Source organism: Petaurus breviceps, unplaced genomic scaffold, assembly GCF_028583685.1.
Source record: "Petaurus breviceps papuanus isolate PSGF00001 unplaced genomic scaffold, PetGlider_PUasm1.0 185, whole genome shotgun sequence".
NCBI lineage: Eukaryota > Metazoa > Chordata > Mammalia > Diprotodontia > Petauridae > Petaurus > Petaurus breviceps.
In genome coordinates this window covers 22,942,816-22,964,974 of record NW_027185797.1, presented here as the reverse complement: position 1 = coordinate 22,964,974, position 22,159 = coordinate 22,942,816, and positions in this window count along the sequence as shown.

The following is a 22,159-nucleotide window of genomic DNA, read 5'->3' as shown; positions in this document are numbered from 1 at the left end:
TACTACTACTACTACTACTACTACTACTACTACTACTACTACTACTACTACTACTACTACTACTACAACTACTATTACTCCTGCTACTACCAACAACAACAACAATTATAATCTAGTATTCATATAGTGCTTTAAGGTTTGCAAATAATTTTGCATATATTATCTTTTGATCCTGTTGGTGATGTAGAGGAAACTGAATCAGAGTTTCAGTGACTTGCCCAGGGTCACACAGCTAGTAAATGTCTGAGGGAGGATTTGAACTTGGACCTTCCTGCTTCCAAATCCAGGTGCAGAGGGATTTTTATCTGTCTTAGTGAAGGAAGTCCCCAAAAGGACAAAATCACAGATACTTAAGGTATTAGAGTAATTGTAAGAAAGCATTCATTCATCCAACAAGCAATTATTCGGCACTTATTATGTGTTCCATGCTGCGCTTGCTGTTGGAGATGCCAGGACAAAATGAAATGGTATCTTCCCTCCAGGAGCTTACACTAGATGAAATATAAACCAGGCACAAAGTTTGGGAAGGGATGAAAGGGATGAGCAGCTGGGTTGTAGGGTAGTTCTTGTGTAGGAGATGGCACTGAGGAATTGACCACTGGAGGACTCAGGTGATTTTTTTTTTTTTGCCTTTTTGGAGGGCAATTGGGGTTAAGTAACTTGCCCAAGGTTACACGGCTAATTTTGTGTGTGTGTGTGTGTGTGTGGGTGGGTGTTAAGTGTCTGAGGCCGCAACCGAACTTGGGTCCTACTGACTCCGGGGCCGGCGCTTTTACTCACTGAGCCACCTAGCTGCCTGAACTCCGGCAATTCTAAGAGCTAGAGGTGAGGAAGGAATGCAGTCCAGACAAGAACAGCTCATGCAAGGGTATGGAAGATGGAAAAGTATTGTCTTAGGGAAACAGTTAACGGGCCATTTTGTCTGGAATATAGACTGTGTGATGGAAAGTAATGGGAAAGGAGCCTGGAAAGGTGGGCAGGAGCTTTAAGGGGTTTTAAAACTGAGACAGAGGATCAGAGTCACCACTGGCTGACTGAAGATCAGCAATTACAGAATATTTTAGACTAGAAAAAGTCAATTGTTCACTGAGTAGTTGACATCGAATTGTTGCTGTGGGTCATGCAAACCGTGATATGTACTCATGTCAACCATACTTCTAGAAGGTACAAAGACTTGGCTGATGGATATTATTTTAAAATATTTTATTTTCAATGAATGCCATTTTGATTTTCTCTTCCTTTAACCTCCCCCCCCTTAAAAAAAGAAAAGCAAAATCTATATAACAAATTCTGAATATGATTTAAAAACAACTCTCTCAAATCAAAAAAGAGAGATTGTTTTCACTTTTCCTGTGGGTTTGGGGACCAGGAAGACAAAACACAGCATCACTGCATACATTGATATGCCTACTCTGCCTGGACGCTTCCCATTCCCACTCTCTCCCCTTTACACTCCTGCTTGACTTCCTCCCCCTTCATCTCTTCCTCCCCCTCTTTTCCTCTTCCTCCTCTTCCTCCCCCTCTCTTTCTCCTCCTCTTCCTCCCTTTCTCTTCCTTTTCCTCCTCTTCCTCCCCCTCTCTTCCTCTTCTTCCTCCTCCTCTTCTTCCTCCTCCTCTCCCTCCTCCTCCTCTTCTTCCCCTCCTTGAGACCTCTCTTTCATGGTGGTTTAGCAGCTGGCTGTTTGGGTGCTGCTCTGTGTTCAGCCAGTTAGGAGCCTCTGGGTGTCACTCAAAGTAGTTTTTTTTTTCCTTGCATGATTTGCATGTTGTGTGAGACAGAATACTGGCTAGGGCCAGAATGTGATACACAACAAGGCCATTTCCATATCCCATCAGGTGGCCCTTGGTAGCAATGTTTTGCAGCTTTGGTTATGGTAAGTGCTATTCAGTCTCATGGAACAGATGCCTTTGGCCCCTTTCCCTGCAGGAGGCAGTTTCTGCGCCAGACATTGTTTGGGGTTTTGACCATTCCTGGTATAATTCAATGTAGGTGGGGACGTCAATAATAGAGGATGATTTACATTTTTTACAGACATATGTACCCATTATGTACTCCTCCCTACTTACCTTCATTACTGTGTGTCTGATTGTGTACTACTCCTGCCTGCCTTATGAAGCTGGCAGTGATGTCATTGCAGAATTCCAGAGGAATTTGTCCCAAGTCTTCTTCCTTCCATACACTAAGTGGATAAATGCTCCTGGACTCTGGGCTCTTCCCTCTCCTTCTTTCCCTCATCTCTACTTCTCCTGCTCTCTCCTTTTTCTTCCCTCCCTCCCTCTCTTCTCTGCCTTTTCCTTCTCCCTATCTGCTCCTCCTCCCCAGCTTCATCTCTTCCTTTCTTTTCTTCTCCTCCCCTCCCTTCTTTTACTTTTTCTTTTCTTCTCCTTTTTTCCTCTTCCCTATTTCTTTTCCTCTCTTCTCTTCTTTTTATCTTCTATGTATGTCTTTCTTTCCCTCTTCTTCTGTCATCTCTCTCCTCCCCCTTTCCTCTTTCTCCCTTGCTCTTTCTTCATCCTTCCCTCCTTTTCTTTTCTCTTTCCCTCTCCTATTTCTTCCTCTCCCTTTTTTCCCTCCCCTCTTGCTTATCCTTCTCCTCTTCTCTTCTCCCTCTCTCTCCTTTTCCCTTTCCCTTCCCTCTTTCTTCTCCTTCCTCTTCCTCCCTCCCTGTCTACTCCCTCTCATTCACTTTTACAACTTCAGCTTACTACCTCTTTGTAAAATCCACAAACCAATCCATATTTCCAGCCCTAATCCAACTCTTGGGCTCCAGGTTTTAAACCCTCAACTGTTTGCTAGACATTTCCACTTGAATGAGTCTTCAGCACCCCACCCTGCATATGGGATTTGGAATCAGGGGAAATCTTTGCTCTGCTACTAAATACCTGTGTGACCTCAGGCAAGACATTTTCTCACTCTCTGGGCCTCAGTTTCCTCAATAGCAAAATGAAGTTATTGGACTAGATAGTCACTAAGATCCACTTTAGCTAGAAACCTTTTGATCTACCAAGTTTAAAATGTTCCTTTACTTCCCAAATTTTCCTCCCTGTTGTGGTGAGGGTCAAATGAGCACAATATGGCAAACTTTATAGCCTTGAATTAACGTTGACCATTATTATCATAATGGCTGTTGTTCTCTCTGCTTGGGCCCCATCATTCCCCATCTCTCTTTATTTTGCTCTCTGTGCGTCATAGCCCTCATTTTTCCTTTCCTTCTTGACCCAATAAAGTACACTCTTTAAAAGTAGAAACTATGTTGTTATTAAAAAAAAAAAAACCTCTTTCTTTCTATTCTTAGCACCCAGCATAGGATATTGCATATAACAGTAACTTAACTATAAATATTTGTCAAATTGAGTTGAACTCTATGCCCTAAACCTAAGTCAGCTTTCTCTCTGACCATCCACTCTGGACTTCCCTATTTCTCTTACCGACTCTGCCTTCCTCCCAGTCAACCAATCATGAGTCTGAATCATCCTCAAATTCTTTTCTGTCTCTCAACCCTCAAAATCTGTTTCCACATCTGTCAAATCTGCCTCCCTAATATTACTCACATCTGTCTTTTTTCTTCTATTCCCTATTGTTGCCAACCTAGTTTGGGTAATCATTGTGAATGTTTAGTTTAGACTGTTGTAATAACAACCTGGCCTCCCTGCCTCCAGTCTTTCTCATTCCAGTCACCTATTTATCATCAACAGAAGCGTCTTCTAAATTCACAGCTCTGATCATGTTATTTCCTACTCAGGTGCCCTTTGGAAGCTACCCATTGCTTCAAGGCCTTCCCTGATCCGGCTCCCCTCTCCCACTCTAGCATTAACTCTCATGACTTTCTTTCATGTAATTTACTAGCTTGCTAAACTGGACTATTCACTTTCCAATGAATTCTCCAGCCTTTTCCATTTAAATTTCCTGGAATTCACTTGTGCCTCCCCCTGTGCTTGGAATGCTGTTGAAATCCAATCCATTCTGCAAGACCTCATTCCAATACTACCTCTTCCATTAAACACTACTTGTCCCTTCCACCTCTGCAAAATAAAAAACCCAGAACACTTAAAAATAACCTTTCTCTTCCTTTAGATTTATATGTCTAATATGTATTTATCATAGTCTGTTTTACATTATAGTATAGTTCTCCCTTCCATCTTAAGCCACTCCCCAAATAGGCTGTTAATTGTCCCAATTTGGAATCCCTGGGGGGGGGGGGGGGTCAATGACTACTTTTATTCTCAGGGCTATAATGAGAGGAGGGGCAACCTTGAAGTTCTGGAGCTTTAGACTTCTGCTGTTGAGCCTTCACTGGTGTGATCCCTGTCAATAATTAGCCAGTCAGCTATTAGTCATTTAGAAAAAGGATTTACCAAGAGTCTTATAGCAAGAACAGTTGAAACAAAGCATTGGCCCTGACCCTTAACTGGGAGCACATTCTCTTCTTATAATCACAAGATGCCTGGAGAAAGCAGGCTCGGAGTTAAAGTGCAAAGGTAGTAAGTCACAGGTGTAGAGAACATTTCACATAGAGAGCCACCTTGAAGCTCTTGAAGATTCCTTTTCTCCCTTTGGGGCAGTCCTGCCTAAGTTCCCCTGCTGCATGGGCAGCCAGCTGGGCTCTAATGGGCCATTCCTCTGTCCATTCCAATAGCTGGTTCTCCTCAAGAGCATCTGCTCTTTGAAGGTATTTTCTCTCTTACCAGCTCTTCTCTCCCATTGCAGCTGCTTCCACCATCTTCAGCCTCTACTACTACTGGTGGCCACTGCTACCCAAACAGTTAGCTCTGATGGGACTTTCAGTAGGACTTTTGGATCTCTGAAACTCACAAGGGCTCCTGGGCATTTCCTTCTTAGACATTCATTCACCTAAGATCAAGAAAGAATAAATACAAAGGTATGAGTTTATAGCAACCATGGTCAAATAGGAAGGAGATGAGGATGCTGCCCCTCTCCTGCCAGACTCTCAGGATGAGCTCAAAGTAGACCTGCCTCACTCAAAGCCACAAAGGAAAAAGTACAATGAAGAGGTGGGTTGCTTTTCTGGTGTCCACATTCAGTTCTGTCTTAGCACTCCCTGAACCAGGAGTTCATCTAACTTTGTGCCATCTTACAGTAGAGACAACCATGACTAGAAACCAGCTGCCCAAAGGTCCACAGGACAGATCGAAACCAATCAGGGAATATTTATATATGCTTTAAGGACTACACCCTATGGCCACCCCCTTGGCTAGTCTACCCACCATTATAATAGTGATAATTATAATTGTATGTATATTTTCCAGAATCATAACTTCATTAGCTATAGATATATTATATTATTATATCTATATTATAGATGTAGTTATAGATAATTAGAATGGGGCACCTGGGGATTTGCTCTTTGAATTTCCATATTTTCCAATTTTTTTTCCAATTTCCATATTTTGGCTACTAAAAATGGATCCATTTGGATATGGGCTACCCAAAACTTTCTCTTTAATCAAGTTTTTTAAAAAGCAATTGGGGTTAAGTAACTTTCCCAAGGTTACACGACCAGGTATTTTTTGGTGTGTGTGTGTGTGTGTGTGTGTGTTAAGTATCTGATGCTGGAACCGATCCCAGGTTCTCCTGACTCCAGGTCTGGCACTCTTACTGTGCCACCTAGCTGCCCCTTTAATCAAGTTTTAAAAACATCCTAATGACAGAATTCCATTGCTAAGCTAAATGAATCAAGATAGAAGGGAATAATATTAAAAATAATTTTTCTTCATTTTTCTGGAATGAGCTTAATTTGAATGACCTAATATGAAGGACAAGTATAGATAGGATGGCAAGTTCTCTATGAAAAGACTCACTTCTAAGAAGATATTATTATAAAACCCTAGGCAGGATTATTGGGATAAAGAAGGCAGTTTAGGGGCAGAGAATGCAGAAGTTTTCTGGGAGTCATGCTGCCTTTAGAGTTAGATAAGGACAACATACAGTCACTGAGTCAAACCAAGAACTTGTGCGAGCTGCAAGAAAAGGCAGTGCCAAGGAGGGCACAGAGCTTGGGGAGACAAGGATCTGAGACAGGTATAGCATGGGTACATGCTTGACCAGGCAAGAGAATGATCCAGATTCCCTGGGAAAGGAAACAGAAGGCAGATATAGATGCTACCTTCAAGAGAGTCTCAAACTCCATTCCTGCTACTAGCACTTCCTCAATTGATGTTGTGAATTTGGTTATGCAAGAAAAGGTACTGGATCACTGAGAAGGGAGAAGATCTACTATTGCAAACTGAGGCTTAGAACATGAGCTCCATTAATGTGTGTGTGTGTGTGTGTGTGTGTGTATGTGTGTGTGTGAGAGAGAGAGAGAGAGAGACAGAGAGAGAGAGAGAGAGAGACAGAGAGAGAGAGAAAGAGGAGAAAGAGAATATGTGTACAGTCAGTGAGGGAGTTTGTTTCCTTGACTACACATATTTGTTGCAAGAAATTTATTTTCCTTCCTGTCCTCAATAGAATGGGGGATAAGAGGGAAATAGAACATAATTCTGTTAATTGAAAAAAAAACAATAGAGATGTGTAAGGAGGGTATTATATATGGGAAATGTTGCTCAGTTTCAGATGAGGTCATTGTTTAATTTTATTTATCAGTTTTCTTTGGCAAAGAAACAAAAAAGGAAATTGATAATCATTCTACTTTGACCATGGGCAAATTATTTTCATTTCCTCATCTATACAATGAAGGGATTGACTAGATGGTCCTTGAGGTCCCTTGTAAGTCTAGATATTTGATGACAATCCACAAATATTTTTAAAGCACCTACTATGTGCCAGACTCTATCCTAGGAGCAAGGGGAACAATATAATAAATGAAACAATCCCCATTTATAAGGAACTTCTCATGGGGAACAATGAGTACATACAGAAGTCTGCGAAGAATGTATATAATGAGAATAAATGTACATGTATACAGTGTAGTTCACTACCAGGTAGTTTGGGAGGAGGCCAGTACTAGTTGGTGGACCTGGAAAGGCTTCATTCAGAATGTGGTGTTTGATGGTTTTTGTGTAGAATTAGATGATTGGTAAAGGAAAGCTGGGAGGCAGAAGGAGAGCTGGGGGCAGGGGGTCTTGCTGGTCCCATGATGGGTTCTACTGGTCTCAGAGCAACCAAAGTGAAAGCAACTGAACTAGGAAATAATTGTTCCCATCCCCCCAACCCTCATGCTCCCACCCATAGCAATGGGTTCTCCATTTCAATGAGACTCTAATAAAAACAGCAACTTGATAATCCTGCCAAGTTAGGCGAAATGGGATTCTGTCTGGTTAAAAAGGGATTCGACTCTTTGAGGCCTTTGGAGAAGTGACTGCAAAGCAAATATTCTGTTAGCACTGAGTGTAATCTCTAGCTTGGATACCCCGATGAATATGGAAAGGGAGCCCAGGAGAAAGCAGCCAAAAGATAACCTGACAGGGGGTTGAAAGAAATGTTAATGTTTGCGAATGAGGCTTTTTAGACCAGCTAAAAAAATTTTTTTTTTCTCCCTTTCTTCATGTGTAGGCTTAACCAGCCTTGTTCGTAAGACATCAGTGTGTGTGCCCCACACACAGAGTACAGTAGCCTCACTACATGGAATGGTTTTCTGGTCCCTAATTCCTGCCAGTCTGAATCATCCTGGGCCCTTTTCTTGTAACACACTACCTGTGTTGTTCTTTGGAAGAGGGAAAAAAACTCTTTGCTTGCAGCAGTCCCAAAGTGAAGCCTGGAGAGAAATTTCATGGCTAGCAGAACACAGAGAGTGACCTGCTTTTAAATCAGATAACCCCATTAGAAGAAAGGTGGGAGAATAAGCTGCTAGCATACAGCTATTAAAGCAAGAAGAATACAGTTTGTTTGAAATAAGAAGCCTTGTGTCTCTAGCCTAGGCAATTCTTAAAGGGCTGAACCTGTGAAGCACAGGAACTGTGTATGAATGCAATTCTAGAAGCAATCATGGGGTGAAGGTGGGATTCATCAAGGCCACAAGCTCGATTAATTAATTGACTAGCATTCATTAATGAACAAACATTAATTGCATGTCCCAGGCAATCTGATAAGTGCTAGGTATACAAAGAAAGGCCCAAATGCTCCATGCCCTCACACAGCTTATGTATGAAGAGTGAGTGGGGTGGTGGAAACAGAATGTAAATAAACAGTATGTAAAGTCCATGCAGAAATACAGAGGGAATAGAAGAAAGGTGACTAGAGAAGTGTTGAATGGCCTGGTGATGGGTCTCCTGCAGAAGACAGAATCTGAGCTGAGTCTGAGCCAGGGATATCAATAGGTGGAAGTGAGGAGAGAGGGCATTCCAAGTCATGGGGCTAGTTGGTGCAAAGGTATGGAGATGAAGTGGTCTGTTAGAGGAATGATAAGAAGACAATGGTCACTGGATGGCAGACTGTGGAGGGGGTAAATAGAGCATAAGAAGAAAGAAAGACAGGAAGGGAATAGGTTGTGAAAAACCTTCAATGATAAATAGAGGAGTTTCAATTTGATCTTGGAGGTAATAGGGGAGGTTTATTGATTAGGGGGAGTGACCCATACAAAAACCTACATTTTAGTAAAAATCTCTTTGGCAGCTGTGTGGAGGAGGAGTGGAGTGGTCAGAGATTTGAGGCCCGATGACCAATGAGAAGGATATTGCAATGGTCCAGGCCAGAGCTAGGGTTGTGGCTCTGTGACGGAAGAGAAGGGGATGGGGAAAATAAAGGCGCTCTGAAAGGAGAAATGACCAGACTTGCAATCCGTGATGTCTCTGCTCCATCCATGTCACTGGCTCTGGCTGAGCTGTCAAGCAGCCTTGGCCGTTAGCAATGGTTTTAATCAGCGGCTGACTAGCCTGATACTTACTGACAGTTTAGCTGCCTCCTCTTTTGCTTTTGATGTGATCAGGTCACCAAGTCCAAAGGAACTATGGCCTCGAGGCCAAAAGTTCTCCACTGAAACTGTTCTCTCTAAAGTTACCAATGCTCTCATGATCCCAAATCTTTTTTATTTTTATTTTTAAATTTTATTTTTTTCCAAATATGTGGAAAAACGATTTTAAACACCTATTTTAAATAAATTTTGAGTTCCAATTTCTCTCTCCCTTCTTCCCTTCCCCCCTCCTTGAGAAAGCAAGTAATTTAATATGGATTATACATGTGCAGTCATGCAAAACATATTTCTATATTAGCCATGTGGTAAAAGAAAACACAGACTGCCCCACCTCCCAAAGAAAACACAAACCGCCCCACCTCCCCCCCAAAGCCACAAGAAAACTAAAGGAAAAAACCAGCTGTGCTTCAAAGTGCATTCAGATTCCATCCATCTTCGTCTGGAGGTGGACAGCATTCTTCATCATAAGTCCTCTGGAATTGTTTTGTAATCCCCAAATCTAATTGCCTTTTCTCGAGCCTCATCCTTCTTGACCTTTGTGCAGCCTTTGATTCTGTTCATCCCCACCTTCCCCTTAATATTCTCTTCTCTACAGGTTTTCATGACACAACTTTTTCTTGATTCTTCTCATACTGGTGTAATGGAAATGTAAATTTTTAAGATCTTCCCTCCCCCTAGGCTAAAGTGCACCTGGAGCCTGGGGTGGGAGGCTTGTTTTTCAGTAGATACTTCTTTATTGGCCAGTGGGTCCAGAAGGTTGTTACATTCTCTGAGCCAGGAGAAAGGTATATGAACCCTGATTTGAGGCTTTGTTTTGGGGCTCACTTTGAGAAGTGTTCTGTGATTTGATCTGGATTCTGGGAAGCCCCTGTTGAGAGCCCCCCCTCGGCTTTGAAAAACCCAGATGTTGAAACCCAGATGTTGTTTGGTCTGGATGTAATGGTTGGACAGTTTGGAAATCTGTCTACTTGATCTGTTTCTGTCTTGATAATTCTGTCTATAAATTCTGAAGTTCGGGGTGCTGACCTTTTTCCCCTGAACTAGGTAAATGATACATATTTGACTGATTAAAGTAAGCTTGTTAACCCATTTTGAGTTGCTTTCCTTTATCAAAGCAGATCCAAGAACCTGTGGTGGCAGCAACCCTGGGGATGCCGGGGTGCTTGCTGCTACAACTGGTCTGACTGTTCCTTCTCCATCAAAATTCTGTCCTAAGGTTTCTTCTCTTTTCCTCTCTATACTGTTTCTCTTGGTGATCTCATCAGTTCCTAGGGATTCAATTATAATCTCTATGCTTACGATTGGGCAGCTAGGTGGCACAATAGAGGACCAGGCCTAGAGTTAGGAAGACCTGAGTTCAAATCCTCCCTCAGACACTTACTGGCTGTGTGACCCGGGGCAAGTCACTTAATCCTGCTCGCCTCAGGTTCCTCATATGCAAAATGAACTGGAGAAGAAAATGGCAAAGCACACCAGTATCTCTGTCAAGAAAACCCCAAATGGGGTCATGAAGAGTCAGACACAATTGAATAAAAAATGCTGATGATTCCCACATCCCATTTATCCAGCCCTAACCTCTCTCTTGATCTTTCCTTTGGGAACTCAGATGATCAAATGAGAGCAAGGCCTGGAGGGGGTGCTCTGTCTGATTAAAAGGATAGCAGTAGACTTCTAGAAAAGGCAGCAGTCATTCCCAGAAGCATCAAAGACAATTTATATCAGATTAATGTCATTTTCTTATAGGATTACTAGACTGAATAATGGATTACTTGTCAGGGATGTTTCTTATCTAGTTATAGGTCATGCTAGAGAGCTTCTGGGCCTCCTTCCAACTCTGTGATAGTAAAAATACCACAAGCCCCTGCCCCAAATTACCTTGAGCTTATTTATTTGAGTATCCTTGTGTCTCTGTGTCCCCTCCCTCCAGTAGGGAATGTTTTGCAACTTGCCTTACAGGGAGTAGGTTCTTATTAAATGTTTGTCATTGAATTGAATTAAGATTAAGTGGGTCAGATGGGACATTCTCATATGTGGATATTCCACTGTTTGACAAACTTGAAACACTAGCCTTTATTGATGGTGTTGTTCCAATGAGCAGAAATGAACCAACGGCTCCACAAAGGAAGTGAAAACATGTTTGCATCTGGCAGGGGAAAAGATAAATCATGAGATGTTGGGAGGGTGTAAAAGTCAAATGAGTTATCATGCCAGCGCTGAGGGCAGTTCTTCATACTCTAAGCACCTCCAAGAATAGGTGGGTTCCTAACTTCACATCAATTCGGGAGACACTCTGGGAAATTTGTGACAGAACAGAGAGATTTTTATCTCAACAGTAGAAGATTGGAATATGGCTGTCTGGTGTTTGCATTCTTCAATTTTACTGAGCTGGAGGAACACAGAATCAGGAGAGGGAGTGAACCTTAGAGACCATTTAGTTCAAGCCTCCTTCTCAACTGCCCCTCCCACCTGTCCCGATGCTGGTTTGTTTTTTTAAACTGATGGAAAAATTGAAGACCAGAAAGGGCATCGTGATTTTTCTCAGATATTACATGGCAAAGTCTTTCCTGGATGGTTTTGCTCTCTATACTGTTCCAATTTCACCACGTAGAGACTGGGTTAAATGAAAATGATAATAATAGCTGGCATTTGCACAGAGCATTAAATTTTAGAAAGAATTTTTAGTATGTTTATCTTGTTTGATCCTCACAACAACTCTGTGAGGCAGGTGTTATTTTGAATCGAGTCCATTTTGCAAATGATAAAACTGAGGCTGACAGAGGTTAATGACTTGCCCAGGGTGATGCAGCTAAGGAGGTATTCAAACTCAGGTTTTTCTGACTTGAAGACAAGTGCTCTATCCACTGTATTACCTAGCTACTGCACAAATTTAATATGTGCCTCTGTCAGAGATACCAGTGTGTAGTACCAACCACAGTAGCATACCCAGGATGGCTGATAGTATAGGTTCTTAGATTTGCTTTACTAGAAAAAATGTCTGTTTAAGGGGTCAACAATCTTTTTAAATTACATTCACTAGTTCAGGGCAAAAGTCAGCACCCTGAACTTCAGAGAAAAGACAGAGAAAATACAAGCAGAAAAATAAAGACCAACAGACAGGGCTCTGACTACCTGAATCAACTATAAACTTTACATACATCCCTGGACTGAGAGAGCCTTTACATCTGAGCAATTGGGGAGCTCTGAGCATGTGGTCACTCAGAAGCCACTCAGAGTCTCAACCAGATAATCACAAGATCCTTCTCATAAGCAAGCCCCCAAAGCAAAATACCAACTCAGAATATATATACACTTCTCAGAGCCAGAAGGCATCACAGGCCTTGTGACTCAGTGCCTAATTAGAAACTAACAAAAGGTGTTAAAGCCTTCCTGCAAGCAAGCCCCGCCTAAGCAAGCTTCCCTTATTGGGCTACACTGTAAGGTCTATTAATGGACAGGGAAGATCTTACATGCCATTAACATTACACAGAGGCATGAGGCAATTAAGGTATTTTTTGGGGGGAGTATTTTCTTACCCCAAGTTCCTTCTTCTACAAGTGGGGAAATCTTTCCATGAGATAGTCTCCTAAGCAGTCACCAGCTTCTAACTGAACACTTTCTGCTTATCTATCAAAATTCAATTTCACTCAAAGAAAAGGATAATAACTAACATTTACATAAAGTCTTGAGTTTTGCAGGGTCCTTTACATATATCTTCTCATATGATCCACATAACCCTGGGAAGTGTTACTATTATTACCCCCATTTTATAGATGAGGAAACGGAGGCTGAGAGATGAAGAGACTTTCCTGGGGTCACATACCTTGTTAGTGTCTGAGGTGGGATTTGAACTCAGTTCTTCTTGATTCCAGGTCCAACACTCTAACCATTACCTAACCTAGGTGCTTTAAGTGATTCAAGAGTCCATTGACATTGTGTAATAGGGGATGGAGATCACCAGTAACTTGAATGGATGCTTCCAGAGCATCTGTGGTTTGTTCACAGCCCAGCACCTAAGGAGAGTTCCTCATTGGACAGTGCTCCTCTCCTTGATTGCAGTGGTCCCAGCACCTTAGCCCTGGACATGGTGGTTTAGTCATTGGAGACTCTCAGGAGGATACTGGCAGAACAGAGGCAGGGCACCCAAAGAAGGAACAGATCCAAACAGAAAAGAAGCAGACAGGAACAGCATGACCAGAGGCTGGGAGAAAAGCTACATATCCTGAGGCCAGAAGAGAAGATGTGCCACTAGCAGGCTCCAGCTGATAGCCAAGACTTCAGGGCAATGAAGTCAGGGGAGCCAATGCCCCCTTCCCAAAGCAGAGCTTCCTGGACAACACAGTTCAGACCTTCTCTACCTGGCAGCAGTTATGTAAATTTGCAGACGAGCTTGAGCTGCTCCTCTCTCTCTTCTGCTGTGTTGAGGACACAGGAAGAGTGAATGAGAGGGTGGTCTTGCAGCCTCTCTTGTCTGAGTGGGAGGCGGCAGTTTGGGGGGAGTGGGTGGTGAGAATTCTAACCACCAGATTCAAGTCTGTTACTACTTTGCAATTATGTCGCGTTAAATACTTTCTATTTTGAAATTATATATCTCTTGGCATAGCCTAGAAGATTTGTGGAATGGGGGCTCAGGCATAATGAGTTTTAACAGATGAAGGACTCCAAAGGAGCTTTGGGATTGGCTATAGTTTTTAGGAGGCCACCAGGTGCTCTAATCATGTGTTCTATAACAACAAATGTTCTGTCTCCCATGGAAGAGAAAGGTGTGTCAGTTCCCAGGGCAAATGCAGGTGAGGAAAGAGTGGCAGAGCCTGAAACAGGGTTCTCGTAAGTGTAAACCAAAGCCAGGACTGGGTTGGGAACCTGTTACCTTGGAGCTCTGAAATCCCAGGAAGAGAGATGGATCAGGGAGCTGGTTAAAGAGAGTTGCAGCTAGGAAAGTGGGTATGGGATCTGGAGTCATGCAACATGAGTGTTGGTTTGATTCAATCTATCTCTCCAAAGAATTGAACTTTTAGGGCAACTAGCTGCATCCATTCTCCACCCTTTGCTGATTTCCCGATGCCCAGATGTGCCACAATATCTCCTGATTTCTTTACAATTTTTCATCGGATTCATTGGACCTACTGTACCTCATTATACCATAGGCTTGGAATAAAATCTATTATACAACTGGGAAATAATATCTTATGCAGTGGTTACATTCTAAGGGCAGTATGTAAAACAAAAACCTCCAGAGTAAAAACCCCAGAGAATCCCTTACATGCTAATCAAGTATGATATCTTTAAAAATTATAGTTAGAATGGTGGTGGTGATGATGGGGGGTGGGGTGGGGTAGATCTTTAAAAGAAGTCAGTCTGTATCAGCAGAAGCATCCGAGATGGTTGCTATGGAAATATTTGAATGTAAAATTTATTTTTAATAAATTTTTAATAAATTTTTAATAAATAACTATTGATCAGGATAGGAGGGGGAACTGAGACTTTTTTTTAAAATATTTTTTAATTTTTGTCTTTTGTTTTTGCATTGTTTAGATTTCCTTCTGTGTCCCTTCCCCCTCCCACATAGTTATATCTTATAACAAGGAAATTTTTAATGAAAAGAGAAAGAAGGAGAAGAGAAAAAAGTTTTTTCTCAGCATTTTTAAAAAGCAATTTCAGCAAAAAATTTATTTTTTATAGCACAGTAAGATTCTAATACAGGAATGTACCACAATTTGTTTAGACATTCCACAATCTATAAGCATCTGATCTGCTTTGTTTGTGGTAGTTCTTTGTTACCACAAAAGTGCTGCTATAAACATTTTGGTGTATATAGAGCCTTGAATAAAGTTAATAACTTAACAGTGGAATCTCTGGGTCAAAGAATATAAATATTTTAGCCACTTTGTTGGCTTTCTAAATTGTTGCACTAATTCAGAGCTCCAACAATGCATTATTGTGCCTTTCTTTACACAGCCCCTCCAACATTGACTCTTCCCATCTCTTATCACCTTTGCCAACTTGCTAGATATGAGATGAGATCTCAGGGTTATCTTGATTTTAATGTCCTTACTATTAGTGTTTGGAACATTCTTTCATATAGGAATCAAAACTTCTAAAAACTTTTATTAAAGAAATATTTATTGGGGCGGCTAGGTGGCACAGTGAATAGAGCACCAGCCCTGGAGTTAGGAGAACCTGAGTTCAAATCTGGCCTCAGACACTTAACACTTACTAGCCATGTGACCTTGGGCAAGTCACTTATCCCCAACTGCCCTGCCTTCCCCCTCCAAAAAGCAAAAAAAAAAATGTATTGATATCTTTTGTCTTTACATCACTTACATTTCCAAATATATCCCTCCTTCTTTCTACTTGGTGAACCAATCCTTGTAACAAAGCATAAAAAAGAAAGGAAATAAAAAAGCAGGTCGGCAAAACTAAGCAAAACATCACTGGATTCTGACAGTTGGAATGTAATGGAACTAGGAGTTCTGTTCAAATAGAAGAATAAAATAGCTCAAGATTTAGCTGGCAGGAAAAATATTCATGCAATAATCTTCACACCTGAGTACAATTATAGTAGAGAAGCTTCACTGAGTACAATTCTACTAGAGGGTGTTCACACCATCCCAGAAAAATTTCTTCCTGTTTTATCATGAGACAAGAGAAAGCTCAAAGGAAACACAATGGAGACCTTCTAGCTGACCAGGAATGGAAGGAGGGCAAATAAGGGAACTCTTCTAATGAAATCTACCAACCTAAGCAGAATAAATAGGCTGTTTGTAGATAGGATGAAGATGGGATTCTACATTCACATTCAACATAGAGTGATGAGGGGCATAATAGGAAAACTGAGATTATGGATGAGTGGATGGGCTAGGTGGAGTCTTCCCTCATTAATCTTTGATAATGGTAGCTTAGCCCCAGGGTGAATTTTTAAGTTGAATCAATGAGTTCACCTAGGGAGATGGGGGTGTGGACTTTGGATGTCCAGTGAGGACTGGGCAGTTCCAGATGGGGAGAAAGGTGAGTGTGGAAAGGCCAAAGGCAAGGTACCTGAACTGGGATGTGAAGCATGAGTTGATGAGGCTTAGATAGAATGCGTAGGTGGAGAGGGCAGATATGATTGCCCTCTGGTGGCTCCTCTGAATTCCCAACAGCAAGCGGTTCCTGGCTGACTTCCGATAGCAAGTACATTGTTCATCTTCCAAGGCCACTAAGGACACCACTTTGGATCTTCTTCTAAGGAACCAAGAGGCAAGGAACCCAAGAGTTTTCCTTCTGGACTCACTGGGAATTGCAAATGCAAACTTAGCCATACTAATATCCAGGGACCTCTCCCAATCCTCAGCAGGAAGCAGTTGGTTTTCTTTGGGGTGCCTCTTCACTCTGGACAATCTTGGGGATCATTGGGTTAGGGACTGGAAAGCTGAGCCACCAAAGTACCATTTTGGTTTGCTTCCTATCTCTTCCCATCTGATAGCCTTACTTCTATGTTCCATCAATCAATAGGTGTTTATTAAATACCTACTTGTGCCAGGCACTGTGCTAAGCATTGGGGACATAAAGAAAACCCCCCCAAGAAAATGGTCCCTGCTATTAAGAAGCTTATATTTTGGGGGTGGAACAATTATTAATCACATTTATCCTTAGCTATCCTTTCTCAATGAGGAGCTTAGCACAAGTGCCTGTCTTGCTAATCTTACAGCTGAATATTAAATATTCCTTACTTGTAAAATCAGTGTACTTTTTGGAAACCTGTCTAACTATGGCTGATTGTGAATTCTGGGCTTAGATTCCTGAATAGGTTTTATTGGGAGTCACTCATGGGGTTAACTATCTGTTTATATGCACTGTATGTCAGCATGGCTTGACTGTCTCACGGATGAATGAAAAAGACCTAGAAATGAAGACTCCTCTTTGGAAGATAAAAGTCAAAGGGGGAAAAAAACACGAAATGGTGATGAGGTTGGATGACACTAATCGCAGTAGAGAAAGGATAACCAATGGGATAGCAGCATGGTATAATGGAGAAAGTGATGGAGCTGAAATCTGAGGACATGGGTTCAAATCCCACTTCCGCCACTTATTACTGGTGTGACCATAGATGAGTCAGTTTCCCTTTCTGGTCCCCAATTTCCTCATCTGTAAAATGAAAGGATTGGACCAGATGACTTTGAAGGACTTTCCCAGCCCTCTAATGTATGGTATCATGGTCAAATCTAGAAAGAAACCCAGTTCTACCCAGTGACTTTGGCCTCTCACATTAGGATGACATTTATATTTCATTCTTTCTCTAAGGGTATCTAAATTGTTTTAATAAGCCTTTCACAACATCTGAAAAATGTACCCTTTAAGGGCCAGAATAGCATATTCCAACCTCCATTTACTGCTTTTGTCAAATCTAATCCTTCTTTGATCCCTGATCTGGGGCTGTCAATACCTAAAATGTTCCCTCTTCCTAATTCCTGAGGAATGGTTGAGATTACCCTCAAGTTTATGCCAAACTGTTTAATCCAGAAATTGCTCTCCTTGTCTTTTCAGACATGCAGCAGAACGGATCCATTCTGAATAGTCTGACATTTCTATTGTTCTAGATTTGTTTCTTTTTCCAGATGAAATAATTTATTTATTTATTTTTGTATTAAGCTTTTATCTTTTTTAAATAGTATTTTATTTTTTCCCAATTACATGTCAAAGCAATTTTTAGCATTCATTTTTATAAGATTTTGAGTTCTCCTCTCCTCTTCCTAAAATGGTAGGCAATTTGATATAGATTTACATGTACTATCATGTAAAACCTATTTCCATATTAGTCACAGTTGTGAAAGAAGAAAGAGATCAAAGGGAAAAAAATGAAAAAGAATAAAGTAAGTGAAAAAAGTATGCTTTGTTCTGCTTTTAGAGTCCATCAGTTCTTTTTTTTTTTTTTTTGCCTTTTGGAGGGCAATTGGGGTTAAGTAACTTGTCCAAGGTTACATGGCTAGTTTGTGTGTGGTGTGTGTGTGTGTGTGTGTGTGTGTGTGTGTGTGTGTGTGTGTGTTAAGTGTCTGAGGCCGGAACCGAACTCGGGTCCTCCTGACTCCGGGGCCAGCACTTTACTTACTGCACCACCTAGCCGCCCCAAGTCCATCAGTTCTTTATCTGGATGTGGATAGCATTTTCCTTTGTGTGTCTTGGATCATTGTGTTGCTGAGAAGAGCTGAGTCATTCATTGCTGATCATCACACAATGTTGCTAATACTGTATATGGTATTTTCCTGATTCTGCTCATTTCACTTTGCATCAGTTTGTCTAAGTATTTATAGATTTTTCTGAAATCTACCTGTTCATTTTTTATTGCACAATAGGATTCCATTGCATTCATATACCATAGCTTGTTCAGCCATTACCCTCAATTTCCAATAGTTTGCCACCATTAAAATATTTTTGCACATGTAGGTCCTTTCCCCCTTTTTCATGATCTCTTTAGGATACAGACATAGTAGTGGTTTTACTGGATTGATCTCCAGAAAGGTTGGATCAGTTCACAGCTCTGCCAATGGTGCATTAGTATCCCAATTTTCCTATATCCTATCCAACATTTGTCATTTTCCTTTTTCATCATATTAGTCCATCTGATAGGTGTGAGGTGGTACCTCAGGGTTGTTTTAATGGGCATTTCTCTAATCAAAAGTGATTTAGAGCACTTCTTCATATGCCTGTAGATAGCTTTGATTTCTTCATTCGAAAACTGCCTGTTCATATCCTTTGACCATTTATTAGTTGGGGGTAATTCTTATAAATTTGACTCAGTTCTCTATATACTTGAGAAAGAAGAAGAATTCTTGTTTTGGTCCACTCTGCTATCCGCTTCTGTTTTATGGGAGAGTATTCATTTGCATTCATTCACATTTTTTATTTTCACATTTCACATTCATCGTTATGATTACTAACTGTGAATTTCCCTCCATCCTATTTTCCTCCTGTTTATCCTCTTTCTACTTTCAGCCTTCCCCCACCCATGTTTTGCTTCTGTCTACCACCTCCCCCAGTCTGCCTTCTCTTCTGTTAGCCCTTTCCCCCCACTTTACTTAATTTCCTCCACTTCTACTTCCCTGTCAGATAAGATAGTTTTCTATATTCAACTGATTGTGTATATTCTCTCTTGAGAGACTGTTGATGAGAGTAAGGTTCAAGTAATGATCATCATGTACCCTCCCATCTTTCCCTCCACTGTAATGATTTTTTGGGCCTCTTCATGTGAAATAATTTACCCCATTCTGCCTCTCCCTTCCTTCTGCACCCAGTGTACTCCTTTCTCATCTTTTATGTTATTCCCTCAAATTCACCTTATACCTGTACTCTCTATGTATAGTTCTTCTAGCTGTACTATTAGTGATACAATTTTTAAGAATCACAGGTATTATCTTCCCATGAAGGGATATAAACAGCTCAGCTCCATTGAATCTCTTATGTTTTATTTCCCCTTTTTACCTTTTTAGGTTTCTCTTAAGTTTTGATATTGGAGATTAGTTTTTTTTTTGTTCAATTCTGGTCTTCTCTTTATGAAAGTTGGAAATCCTTCTATTTTATTGAATGAGCATTTTTTCCCTTGAAGTATTATGCTTAATTTTGCCAGGTAGGTGATTCTTCTGTGTAGTTCTAGCTACTTTGCCTTCCAGAATATTATGTTCCATGAACTCTAATCCTTTAATTTTTTTGCTGCTGCTAAATCCTGTGTAATCTTAATTTTGGCTCCTGTTTCTTTCTGGCCACTTTCAGTATTTTTCCTTGACCTGACAGTTCTGAAATTTGGCTATAATGTGCTTTGGAGTTTTTATTTTGGGATCTCTTTTCTGAGGTGATCAGTGGACTTTTTTCAATGCCTATTTTGCCCTCTGGTTTCAGGACATCAGGGCAGTTTTCCTTGATAACTTTTTGAAAGATGCTATTCAGGTCCTCCTTTTGATTATTGCTTTCAGGTGGTCCAGTGATTCTGGCATTGTCTCTCCTGGATCTGTTTTCCAGGTCAGTTTTTTTTTAAAGCAACTGGGGTTAAGTAACTTGCTCAAGGTTACACGGCCAGGTGTTTCTGGGTGGGTGCTAAGTGTCTGAGCCCGGGATTCAATCTCCAGGTCATCCTGACACTGGAGCCAGTGCTCTTACTCACTGTGCTACCTGGCCGCCCCCAGGTCAGTTGTTTTTCCAATGTTTTGAATTTGTTTGAGTGATTCTTGATCTCTCATCGAATCATCAGCTTCCACTTGCCCAATTCTAACTTTTCTCATTTTTTTTTTTTTGGAAGGCAATTGGGGTTAAGTAACTTGCCCAAGGTTACACACCAATTCTAACTTTTAAGGAGCTGTTTTCCTTGGTTAGCTTTTGTATTTCCTTTTCCTTTTGGACAATTGTATTTTTTAAGGAGTTGTTTTCTTCAGAGGATTTTTGTATCTCCTTTTCCATTTGGCCAGTTCTACTTTTTCAGCAATTGTTATCCCTTTATTTTCATAATTCTCTTGCATCACTCTCATTTCTTTCCCCAGTTTTTCTTCTACCTCTCTTATCCGATTTTAAAGCTCCTTTTTGAGCTCTTTCCTGAATTCCTTCTGGGCTTGAGACTGCTTCCTGTTTTCTTTGGGCTTTTGCCCATGGGTGTTTTGACACTGTTGTCCTTTTCCGAGTTTGTGTCTTGATATTCTCTGTCACCATAATAACTTTCTATAACCAGATTATTATTTGTTGTTGTTTTTTGTTTATCCTTTTTTGGACTTTTTTCCTTTATTTTAAATTTGAGCTCACGGTGGCCAGGTGGCTCAGTGAATTAGAGCACTGGCTCCAGTGTCGGGATGACGTGGAGATCGAATCCCGGGCTCAGACACTCAGCACCACACCCAGAAATAACTGGCCGTGTAACTTGAGCAAGTTACTTAACCCTGATTGCTTAAGAAAAAATTTGAGCTCTACTCCTGGGGTGGAAGGGCACTATCTCAGGCTTCTTGTGCTAGGAGCTGCAGGCCCTGGTGCTGCACTGATGTTGTACTGAGGCCCACAGGGGACCTTCATGTCTTGTGCTGCTCTGAGGGGGGGTAACATGGGGGATAGCTGGTGCTGCTGGAGTGTGTAGGGGTCTGTCAGCTTACCTGGTGCTGAACTGGGTTCCTAGTGCTGAGCTGGGTTCCTAGTGCTGGTGTCTGCTACATACTGAGGTTGGTGGGGTGTTCTTGAATTTCCCCAGGGCTACACTGCAGCACATGGAGGTCTGGCTGCTGGAGGCTGCCTGTTTGCCCAGGACCATGCAAAAGCACAAGGCAATTTTTGGAACTGGAGTCTGCCTGTTCCCCTGGCTATGCTGAGGCATGTTTTGGCCTAGATTCTTGTACATGTTTTACATGAGGTCACGATGTTCAGTCATATCCAACTCTTTGTGACTACATTTGGAGTTTTCTTGGCTAAGATGCTGGAGTGTGTTGCCATCTCCTTCTCCAGCTCATTTTACAGATGAGGAAACCGAGGAAAACAGGGTTAAGTGATTTGTCCAGGGTCTCACAGCTAGGAAGTACTATTTGAACTCAGGTCTTCCTGACTCCAGGTCAGGTGCTCTATCCACTGACCCACCTAGCTGCATGAGGTCACGTACTGGGTTATTATCTGTCTGAAGTTCCTGCATTTGATGTCAGCTGGGTGAATTGATGCCCCCCCCCAAATACTGCTTCTCTGGAGGGCTTAAAAGGGCTATAAATTGAGGCACCAGTCATCTGTAACTACTTCTGTGCTAACCATGCCCCCAAGTACCTGCAGTGTGATAACAAGACTCCAGGAAGATTGCGTATTATTCACAAACCACTGGTTCTAAAGGGACCATGGGGATAGCACCATTATCTGGGGTTCCTGGGCTGTGCCCAGGCAGCTTTGATCTCAACTAGGGAGACCAGTGAAAGGGACAGAATAGGACTTCTACTAACAGCCTCAGCCAGGAAATCCCTTCCTCAGGGAGCAGAGCTAGAAAATAGGCATATAGGAATGAATGAATGATAAAGCATTTATTAAACTTACTATGTGTTAGGTACTGTGATAAGCACCACAAATATATGTGTATATTTATATACATATATATGTATGTATGTATACACACACTCATGAAATATATTTGTATGTATAAAATAATTATATAGATATAAGAAAATAATAGTCCCTGTCCTCAAGGAGTTTATGTTCTAATGGGGAAAGGTAGAAAGGAGAGTGCAGTGGCATGATTGGACATGACCAGAAAATGATACAGAGGAATGCTTCTGGGCAAGATATGGCAAAAACTTGCCTCTCGGGGCCTG